Below are 12369 nucleotides of genomic sequence, written 5' to 3' on the forward strand. Positions count from 1 at the left end.
CTCTTCATCGCTGATCTCTTTGGCGACATTTGGTTGTTCATCAGCATCTTCATTTTCAGGGCTTGCAAATAGCATCCAGTTCCCCTCTTCGATAACAGTGAAATTGGGGCAGATCATTCTACCCGAGCATTTCTGCATAACAAGAACAAACAAAAAAAAAAAGGTTTTATACACTGACAGTACAAAAATTTAGAACCAACTTTTTTCATGTTCAAAAAGAAAAATTTATATAATGAGAATGATTAGACCTTAATGTGTGTCAAACGAATGAAACTAATTACTATATGAGGTTTAGACTTTTAGCTTAGATGATGAAAAATTCTTCTATTGGATATCGTGTATTATTCTATGTTGCTTCTACCCGAGTTATTCATTTCTTTTTACTTTTTGTCCAACATACTCAGAAAGTTTTATATAGATCAAAGAAAGGAAATCTAGCTACTACTACATGATTTATCATGGTACATGTTTTCTCTTTCTATTCCGGTAAGTTAGAAAAACAAAAAACCTAACTTAATTAATTAAAAGATTCAAATAAAAAGTTGAACAAATGTGTTACTTTATGTTGTCCCTTAATGTACTAAAGAATCGGGTTTTTCAGCCTAACCAAGAAGTAAAGCGCGGAATGAAAATTACAAGAAATTTTACCTGTAGAAAACCCCATGCTTAAGGGAGTAAAAAAAGCACGACCTACCTCAGTAGGATTTGTCTCAAGTTTCATTAAAACTCAAACAGTTTTAAGGTTTTAACTCTATAACCCAAGGAACTAACAACTTAGTACCTTTCCCCTATAATTCTTCCTAATTGTAGCTACCCCTTTAATTTTAAGACTCTTCTTGTCTTGAAAGTCTTTACAACTCAATTAACAAACACCTATTACAAAACTTTTAGTAAAATAAATTGGTAATAATTCAAAGAACAAAGAATCAACCTAAAACTTGAGAATTAAGCAGTAGCTTTCCATAGGAACAAGTTCTCTTCTTTGCAGTTTGACTCTCACAATGAAACTATTTGCTAAGATTAATTTTGAATCTGTGCAAAAAGCGTCAAGAACAAATAGTATCAATGTGGTGCTTCAGATGTAGTAGCCAATGGAATGAGGAAATTAAACAGACTTAAAATTTTGTTATTTTAATCTTGAATTTTGTCAATATGAATTTTATCAAATTTCTTTATAAGTTTGGATGTAACATTTTCCAAGACATATACCCATACCCCGGATTTTTCAAACAAAACGTTTTACTTGGTAGGAATATATATATTAAATACTTCCCAAAAGTGTGTTGCTCAAGCTAAGTGTGAAGACATAATATAAGTAAAATAGGAAATTTAGGCTCTATGTTTGTTAGGAAAGAATATTTACTCGGTTTAGCCAGTTTTTCCTTAAACACCTCTTATACATTGTTTAACACTTTTATACAAGATGAACACATTGTTAACCGTAAGCGTATAATGTTTTTATAATGTCGCATATCGAGTATATAAGCATTGTTGCGGGAAAAAAGCAATTGGTTATGCAAATGTAAACACTACAAGAAAGTAGAGATACAACGACATTTATTTAGTGACGTTTGAAATAAATGTTGGGGAAAAGAGAATTTCTCGACTTTCCCCAACATTTATGAATAAATGTCGTAAAATAACAACATGTGATACAAAATGTCGTAAAAGAACGACATTTAAAGCAAAGTGTCATTAAAACAATGACATTTGGCATAAAATATCGTTAAAACAATGACATTTGGCATAAAGTGTCATTAAAACACTGGCATTTGATACAAATGTTAAAAATATTATGACAGGTTGTTTTAAATGTCATCTTATTAGTCGTTAATTACCGACATTTACACATAATGTTGGAAATCTAAATCATTTTAAATTATTTCAATCACTCTTTATATTAACTCTAGATTAAAGAAAATATTGGATGCATAAGTTAGTAATTATATAATATATAACAAATGAGTTTGTTACAAAAAAATGTGGTTAAATTATTTGTTTAAGTTAGTCAGAATTAAATTATGCAATTATAATAATAGAGGTTTTAATATTTCTACTAATGAGAAAAAATAATTATTGAACATTTATGTTTTTTAAAAGTAACTAGTATTAGAATATGCGCAATTACGGATATATATTCAATTTATGATTTTGTTTGTTTGTTCATTACTACTCTCTTAATTATTGTAGTGTTCAACTCTATTATGAATGTTTTTACCATATTCTCCATATGGTCCTCTTATATTTTCCTCAACAAACTCTAGTTTTTAAGGAAGGAACCGAGAAGAAGCCATTGACAACAATTGATTTTATTATGGAACAGCTCATGATGTTCATATCAATCTAGTTATTATGCGATTATACTAAGGTATTTTATCTCATGAACTCCCCTAACTTTTGTATATTAGTGTCAGTGTCGATTTTGAAGAGTGGTTTCGTAGTTGGGGTTCTTTCCGATAATCTAAAATAAATATATAAATTTCTTACTCCTTAAATATTTGTTATTCTTAAACTTTTATTTTATTGTTCACATTTCTTCATGTCAATTTTCTACATCTTCTTATGGTTAGGAAATATGATTTTCTTGCATCCTTTTTACTAGTCTAGTATACTAAAAATAATATTTTGTTTAATTGTCCATTTTAACCAATCTAGAGAGATTTATTTTCTTCCGTCGTACCATTATTATTAAGTAACCATTTTCCAAACTTATTAGAGTATTATTAGTTAAATTTGAATTTTCATCTTGTGACGCTTATTTTAATATCCACAAAATACCTCTTTTTGTGGTGGTTTTATTGTGGAGGTTTGCAAATCACCGATTCATAAATTTGTGACGGTTATGAAATCCTACAATTTTGTAAATTCCGTTGTTAACTTTAAGAAGTATATTTTTGGTATTTTTTTGCTTTTTGTTATATATAATGTACTTTAATAAGAGAGTTCTTTTTCATTTTTCTTATATATGCTTGAATTTTATGTGTTTTAGTTACTTATTTTTTTGTTGTCATAGGATTTACAAAGTGGAGTCCCGAAAGAGATGAATTGTATAATATGATTGCTCCTATTGTAACTCTACTGTTGCGCCATATTTATTTACTGATAATGCTGAAAACTTGAACTTATTTCCAGACCATTCCCACTGTCGCACTATATTCCGTTTCAAAATGTTTGTCTGGTTTTTGACTTGACACGAAGTTTAAGAAAGTAAATAAGACTTTTGACTCCTGTGGTCTTAAATTAAAAATGTGTAGAATGTACCAAAATGTACGTCATTTAATCTTGTGGTCATAAACATGTCGTTTGGAAAGTTGGAATTATCAAAAAAGAAAAGAAACATTTTTTAAAGATGAACTAAAAAGGAAAGTAAGAAAAACATTTTGAAACGGGGATAGTATTATAAAACACAACTAATGATGCATCTCGTTTTCCAATTGGCATGCCAAATAATTCCATCTTTCACCACATGAGCAACTGCTCTGAAAGACTGAAATCTTTAATGACAATTAAACCATGATTAATGAAAAATTGAGAATTCGATCGACCCATCCTCCCGAATTCAATAAAAAGATAGGAAAACTGTTAGTGGCTATTGAAATTTGGATGGATAGTCGATTTGGTTCTTGATTGGCAAATATGTACTCCCTTCATCCCAAAGTGTCACCTTAAAAAATCACGTCCGTTAAGAAATCGATAAATACATATAATGTTGAGTTACTAAATTACCCTTTTTTTTTTTTTAGAATTGACCAATTTTAAAAAAGACTACTTCTTTAATGTTTAAGGGCATAGTTGGAAATACCTATCAATTTTTGTCTTGAACACACTTATTTTGGGACAATTTTTATTTGCTAAGATGCACTTATTTTGAGACGGAGGCAGTACAATTCAATCATTTTAAGTTATTATAAGATTGAAATATGTTCATAGATGTTTAATATATGTGTTTTTACCAAATATAGGTGTACTATTACGAAAACTGGGAGTTGAAGGATGGACTTTACGAAACATCACAAGTTCAGGTATTGTTATAGGTATTAAGCTGATAACTTTGCATGAATATATTCCACTCATAGTGTCTTAAAAGTTAAAAGGTTGCAGAAAACTTAGCTGCTACAACTTTCAATACGCTAAGCAAATACAAGTATCTATGCTAACTATTGTCCTTTTTCTCCTTGACACTGATACTCACTGCTTTCTGTCTATGCGCATATATATATATATATATATATATATATATATATATATATATATATATAGTTTTTCCTAAAATTTTATGTTATATATTAATCGGAAAAGGGCTAAAAATACCCCTAACCTATGGGAAAAAGGCTCACAAATACCCTTCATCCACCTATTGATCTAAAAATACCCTTAACCTATTTTGTTTTTGCTCAACAATACCCCTCAAACTAACACCCTAAACTTTATGGTTTTTTTCAAATTTAAAAAGTCATGTGACATATTATGATTGGCCACATATACTATTTAATTTAAAAAGTAAATCCATCCATTTTTAAACCCAAACTCGGCGACCTGTTTAATCTAACCCATTTCTTTAAACCTAAACCCACATTTTTTTAGTTTCTAATCAAAGTCATCCTTTTTATTAACTGCAACAACTAATGTTTTTCTTCATACATACATGTATATACAATGAATCTATAAGCTTAAAATGAGTTAAAAGCACAAGCATTTCCCTATATGAAGGTTTCTTCAGAGTCACACGAGATAAGGTTCATAATAGACATATACTATGATGCTAGTATAAGCTTAAAATGGGCGAACTCGTAAATTTCATCAGCACTGTTTAAGCGAGATAATGCACGCCATTTTCGATATTGATTGGACCAAAGAATCTAGCAGGCGAACTATGTCCCACTAAGCGCTGGGCTGCCCGCTGCTGTATAACCTCTTGTTTCAGGAAAAAAAATCATGGCCAAAAATATACCTAACGTATAGGAAAAGGCTCACAAATACCCTCCATCCACCTATTAGATTAAAAATAGGAAAATACCCCTAAATTCATGGCCCATCTGGACATGAATTTTATTTCTTCTTCCTTTTTTTTTTTTTTTTTTTGAAAAATACTTTTTGGTTACATATTAAGAAAGATACATATTATAATTATTTTTTGGTTAGGTTTTAAAGATGAATTTTTCAAATTAGGCAAAACAGTTTTCAAGTGGGTTTTTTCCCATTCACAAAACTTCTACTATCTCTTTCAAGTGAAATGCATGTTCAAACACAATTTTCAAATTCTCCTATTTTTCAACTTCAACTTCAAATACTACTTTTTTCAAATATCACTCGGTTCATGTCCAAATGCCTACTAAGTCTATAACCCTTGTCTCCAGTGACTAGCATGTGTAGGGCACCAAGGCTTAGCACTAATAGCGGATGCAAACCTACTTCATGCTTGAAAAAGCATACTGCCTTACCCTGATCCAGAGGCAAATTCAAGATTTAAAATTAGTGGAACCAGGATGGATGTGATATGATTATATGCTTACATTTTAACTTTTTTTGGATATGTATACGTGTTCGAGCTGAAAGCAATGAGTTGCGTTTAATCTACAAAACCCTTCCTAAGCCCTATTCAATTTCTTTGAAGGATGCCTCATGGTTTCATCTCTCAGATCAAATTTGTGGAAATTAATAGAAATTTATTGTTTTAAGTTTGATGCGATCCCTTCTTCAGAATAGTTAGTATTTCAAAACTTTTAAGATTGTTTGCTTATCTATCCGTAAAATTTGGCGTTTCCTTCTTAGAAAAGCTTCAACCTTTTTGAATTTATGCTTTCCTTTGCATAGACGTTTCAAAGACATATATGGCTCTGATGCCACCATAATCTCTCAAGGGTCCCTATCGCATTTTAGCGTTTGCTCGTCATTTAGGCCCATTTGTGAGGTTTCTGGTCATTGCAGTCACCTCCGGGGTTCTTCACATGTTGGTATCACTTCAACAATATATTGAGTAATGGATTGATTTGCATGAATATATTCCATTCATAATGTCCTAAAAAGTTGAACCCAGTCTCCCTACCAAAAATATTTGGGGGTTATACTACTAGAAAACGACTAATTAACTGCTAAGAGGATTCTGAATATGGATAAAAGAAGAATTCCTAACTTGAGAATAAGAACTCTTCAAGACAAAGCACCAGATTAGTCTTTGACGCCAGAACTTTAAACCATTGTTGAGTACAGTTTTTCAACAGATTGTGAGTTATTGCAGCATATGTATTAGGGTGGTATCAGTGTGCTTGTCATGCTCATTCCTTAATATAAATGGTGTGATGCTCATGATCTAAGTAGTAAACTGTACTAGTTATGGATCAAGCAACATAGTGACCTGGTTTTTATGCAGAAGGAGATATACACAGCAATATACAACTACTTTCAAGCTTGCCTGAAGAATGATTCAAATGACTTGAAGCTTTCCACCTGTGAGACATTGAGGTGTGATAGAAGTTATCAAGCCAAGGCTCTTGGATTCTAGTTGGTGTAATATGTTCATGTCTACTTCTACTGGCCATAAGTCACTAGATTTTCTGTGTTTTCTTTCACTTTAGGATCAATCTTGTTGGATTGATCTTTTTTTTTATTTTCTGTTCTTTGTTTTTAGCTAGATCAATCTCTTCTGGATTGATGTGTATATATTTTCTTTATTAATAAAATTCCACCTTCATGGTGGCCTTTAGTTTTTTTTAAAAAAAAAACTAACTGCTAATTAACTGGGGATTTTACCTGCGAATATTTTTGGCAGTAATTACCTGCGGATTTACATGCGAAAATCTAAAATTCGTAAATTCAAGAATATTTTACTTGCAGTAAATAATTTCCCAAGAAAATCCGCAAGTAAAATTGGATCCGCCTAGCGGGGCAAGATTACTTGGGGATAAATCCGCAAGTACTATTTCCGCATGTAAAGCTGCAGGTTAGCAAACAAATAAAAAGAAATTATTAATTTGTTTTTAAACCGCAATAAAATCCCTAGGTAGTGTTCCAGCGGATTTTGCTAGGGATAATTCTTTTTTTTTAAGCAAAAAAAAAAAAAAGGCAACTAGAAGCCGACATCAACCAAAAACTCAAAGGACCAAATAGGAAAGTTCTGGAAACATGAATCCGATGGATAGTCGCCGGTAACAACATCGGCGACACTAAATTGGACTTCACCCAAGTAAAGAGGCAAGCTTGCCGGTAACAACATCGGCGACACTAAATCGGACTTCACCCAAGTAAAGAGGCAAGCTTCTCTGCTTTGGATTCACTTTTTTGCATCTCAAACTCTCACCAGACGCCGTGAAAACCATTGCCAGGGAGTTGAATCTCTGAGAATGTCACGCCCCGAACCATGGCCTGGGTGTAACACGGCACTCGGGCCTTGCTTGCATGTGTTCGAGCGAACCTCATGGCTTGCTTGTCAACATGGGCATCAAAACAACATAATCTATATGATGCAATTTAAATGAATCAAGAAAATATAATTTGCGGAATAAAGTCTTGAAATTTTCTCATAGCATGAAATATCATGAAAACATAATAGTCTGCAAACATGAAAGCACAACTGACTCTGTGAACTAACATCTGTCTATGAAACCTCTAAAACATGTCTGAATACTAACTATCAGGACATGGCCCTGGACTACCATAAACTGAATACTAATGCAGACTCCATGTTGAACCCCGAGAGGAGTGGGGCTCACCAATAAGCTGATAACTGAAGTGATCCTACTGCGCAGGTGTATGCTCCTGAAAACCGGTATCTGCACCGTGAAGTGCAGGCCCCGGGCAAAGGGACGTTAGTACATGGTAAATAGTACTAGTATGTAAAACCTGCTGAAACGAAGAACATGGCACAACATAGATATAGGACATGAACTGAAACTGAATGTAACTTAAACATGAGCATGAAACGTGAGTAAAATCTTAAAACAGTAAATCAATAGAAATACTTGTATGTAAAACTACTTGTAATGTGGGGAATGCTATAGTATAACCGATAACATGGTCTGGTACTTGCGTCCTACCAGCAGAACACTCACAACCTTGCCAGGGATATGAGATTTAAGTAATAATAAGCATGTAAAGATCCAAACTGCATAATGAAGGTGTTGCCTCCTTGCTGACAACCCTTATCCTACGGTGGCTACGTAGTTTCAGGCTATCTGAGCCTTCTCGGTTAACTAAGAAATTCCCAAAACATGAACATAATATAGTTGGCTAAGAAGCCCATGATTTTCGTGAAATAACTTGTAAATAACTTGTAATCATGATTTCACGAAATAACTTGTAAATGTGGTTTCACGAAATATCTTGTAATATGGTTTCATGAGATAACTTGTCATAGTCTTGCAAACATGTTCTTGATTCATGAGTAATAACAATAGTTCATAATTATATATATATAATTGACTTGAAAACATGCTTGTAACTTGCTACATAAAATCATAAAGTTTCATATAAACATAATGAGAATACATGAGGAAGAATTCATGATTCATGGATTAAGCTAGGGTTCCTAATAACCGTAATGGAAGATTAGGAATACAATAACGAATATAGATACAAAATTCATGTACATAAATACGGGCTACCAATATGTTGGGTTTAATGCCCTAGGGTTTGAACTTCATGGATATCAAGAAACGGAGCATGGGGAAGAACGTAGAGATTCCCTCATGTGGATGGAAGTTCTACATACCTTAATTGCTCCAAAACTTGAATTAAAGACTTGAGCTTTGAAGAAGATTTCCAAAATCTTGAATTCTTGAACCTTGAGATAGGTTTTCTTGAAAACCCTAATCTTGGAATGATGATTTCTTGTTTAGATTACAAGGATAGGTATTAGAATTGATTTGGAATAATTAGAGTAGGCTTACCTTGGTGTTCTTGATGATGGAAGAGGGTAGGAAGTCGTTCTAGGGCTTGAAGGAATGAAAAATAATGATTTGAACTGATATGGATGAATATATACTGTTTTGGAAAAATTAGATTTTCGGCCCAGTTAAATACTGGCTGTATTTTGAAATACGGGCCGTATTTTGAAATACGGTCCGTATTTTGACATATGGACTGCACTGCGTGTCTTTAGTAAAATGTCCATAACTCTTTTCACAGATGTCCGTTTGACCCTCATAATATACCGTTGGAAAGGTATTTCAAATCTCTACAACTTTCATGAAGGAAGTTTTCCCAAATTCCAAATACATTTTGAAATACGGGCCGTATTTTGAAATACGGTCCGTATTTAACCATTTGACATCAAATTGCCAAATTCCAGAATGCTCAGAAATCCTTGGTTTCAGTTTACGATTTGAAATACGGGCCGTATTGTGAAATACGGTCCGTATTTAACCATATGACATTCAACTACCAGTTTACGATTTGATTTACGGCCCGTAAACTGAAATACGGTCACTGTTCATGGGCGTAAACCACCATCTTACAACTGAAGAGGAAATTTCCAATCCCCACATTCTTCATCTGATTTTCTAAGTCTTGGATCATGGTCAAAGCTTAGGTTAAAGGTACGGGGTGTTACAATATCTCCCCCTTGGGATCATTCGTCCTCGAATGATGGGTCATGGTTAAGAATATGGCTGGACATGGCTTGAATACGTGAACATGAAAGAAACATGACGTAAAACATAAGAGCTTAACATGGTTACATGGGAACATGGTCATGGATCATGAGAACTGAATACGTGATTAAATGGAAGCATGTACATGGGCAACATGAAACTGAGCAGCACCTACATGAATGAGAATCTTGAAACATTTGTCCTCGATTCATGACTAGTGGTTAAGAATCGCTACTAATTCTGGAATCTACAAAATTTATGGCAGGACTTCCTTCATAATTCGGACCCTCACGCCATTTCTCAAATGCCTGTCAGCTAACTAAAGTACCAACACACAACTCACAGGGTATCTTAATAAGCATGATGTGACATAACGTGATTACTGCATCTTGTATGTAGCTAACATAAATACTGAGCTGGCTTGAACACACGGACATTGGCTGAATGATTACATGATTACTATACACGTGGTTTGGAAGAAAATCCATAGGCATGAATGACATGAGTACTGGAAGTAGGCACGAATATGACATGATTACCTTGGCGTGAGACGCATGACGTGGGACATAAATACACGAAGATTCGATGACATGAATACATGAGTGCTAAACTGTCATGAGATACGAATACGTGTAAACATGGATATCGTAACATGGGATCTGAATGTCGAAAACATGATTGTTACAATATGAGGGTTGAATACTAAGCGCGCGTAGGATTGGATACTTAGAGACTTAATTATAGACGTTCATTTGTCACCATGGTAATATAAGATAGGAACATGGCTTAAGCTTTGAATATGACTTAGGCTTTGAATGTAAGTGCAACTCGATGCGAATGCGACAGACTTGACTCGTATAACAAGAATATGATCCTAACATAGGTATTCATAAATCTCTAGCATAGGCATGACATGAATACGTCGAATCTGAGTAGAATACTCCTGAGATAAGTACCACAGGATATATGAAAAGTTATCTATTTGAATATAGGAATGCACCGTACTTCTGATTATCTTGTTAGCTGCTAATCATGATTATGAATACCTTAGCTCATCTTGCTCATTCTTGTGAGCGAATTATAGAGGACTGAGAGAAAAGGAATTATTGGTACTATTCACATGAGATACTTTGCTTTAGAGAACAGACATGACATGGTGCATTGTACATGTAGGACGTAGCGTGGAACATGCGTACATGGGAACGTGATTCATATGGCATGAAACGTGAATACGTTAATAGAATGACATGGGACATGGGTACATGAAAAACATGGCGTTCACATAAGTATTTGCATACCATGGCGTATAGACTTCAGTTCATGAGCATTGAAGTAAGACTAAGGCATAAGTGTGACTTGTGTGGAGTACAATTGTAGGCTAACTCTTGGGTACTCAGAGACGTAAGGCATGGATAAAACATTACCTTTTGGATTTAGATATACCGAAAGAATAGGACATGGTTCAACATAGCTTACTCTTATCACCGTGAGTAAATGCCCTTGTTATACATAAGGCACATGAAAGAATGGATTATAGGCATGTATAACTCGTTCCTCGAGCATCTAAGACATGGATAGAAAGTCACCTTGAACATAACGAGACCTAGATACTTAGCGAAAGGAAAAAGGAATCATGTCGTCATGATCGTAAAACATTAGCTAAAGGAACATAAGCATGAATTACATAGAAGCATGGGTAGGACATCCATCTTGGTTCACCTTCATTATTATCTCACAAAATCATTGTTACAATACCGCTATAAATGGAATGCATAGCGAAATGAATTGGGGCACGAGTATGTGGTAACATGGATAACATAATCATAGGGGTCAAGATCATCATCAGATTTGAAAAGCACTTAGATGCTAGAACATGGACATGAGTATAAAAGCATGACAGATACGTGAGACCTGAATGCGGTTTTTTTTTTTAACTTTAGACACGAGCACACCTGATGTGCGAAACATGAAAGGGCATTCCCTTGCATACCTTACTATCGTATGAAGTCTTAATTCTTGTATCTTAAACATGGAGTGTAAAGCTCTAACATGGGCAAGATATGGGTATGAAAGGCACGAGTAGAGTACGTCTGGTCATTAATACCACATAATACATGAATTACTCTGGAATTGGAACTGTTATACCCTTAAAACCCACTATTCGCTCTACAACTTTATCTTATAACATAATTACCTAGTACTTGATCTCAACAACATGATAAAAATTACATTTTACGCATCTTATTTTGGGTTCATAAATTGTGATGCTCTAACCTAATCTCCTCAACACCTATCAACTTACGAAACACATAATCTATATCGGTACCTTATCACACAATCTCCCCCTTAGTTCAAAACTTAACATTTAAAGCCTGTGGATCTCTCGAGTTAGCGATAAGTGGTCATCTAGTGGCTCTGCTAATCTCCTCAAAAATACTGACGACTCATTTCTTCTGCTTACTTCAAGCAAGTCTTACTTACTGGGAAAACTGGATTACTTAAATGAACGGGTTTCTAATGTACATAATTGGCATGCTAGCTTTGTCAGTCTTTGGGGAAAACTCTTTTCTGATAACTCTTAAAGTCTCTTTTTCTGTAGCTTGCTCTCTTACTGCTTAGATGGTTTCCTTTTTCTTTCACCAATTTCTATACCTCAAATTTAGCTTAAACCCTTTGGGTTCTAACACGCCTTCGGTGTATTCAGACAGTTACCCACTTAGTAGTGCTAACTTGACTAAGTAACTCAAATCGTACTTCTACTAACTTTGCTTAAAATTTCTAA

Source organism: Lycium barbarum, chromosome 5 (assembly GCF_019175385.1).
Source record: "Lycium barbarum isolate Lr01 chromosome 5, ASM1917538v2, whole genome shotgun sequence".
Lineage (NCBI taxonomy): Eukaryota > Viridiplantae > Streptophyta > Magnoliopsida > Solanales > Solanaceae > Lycium > Lycium barbarum.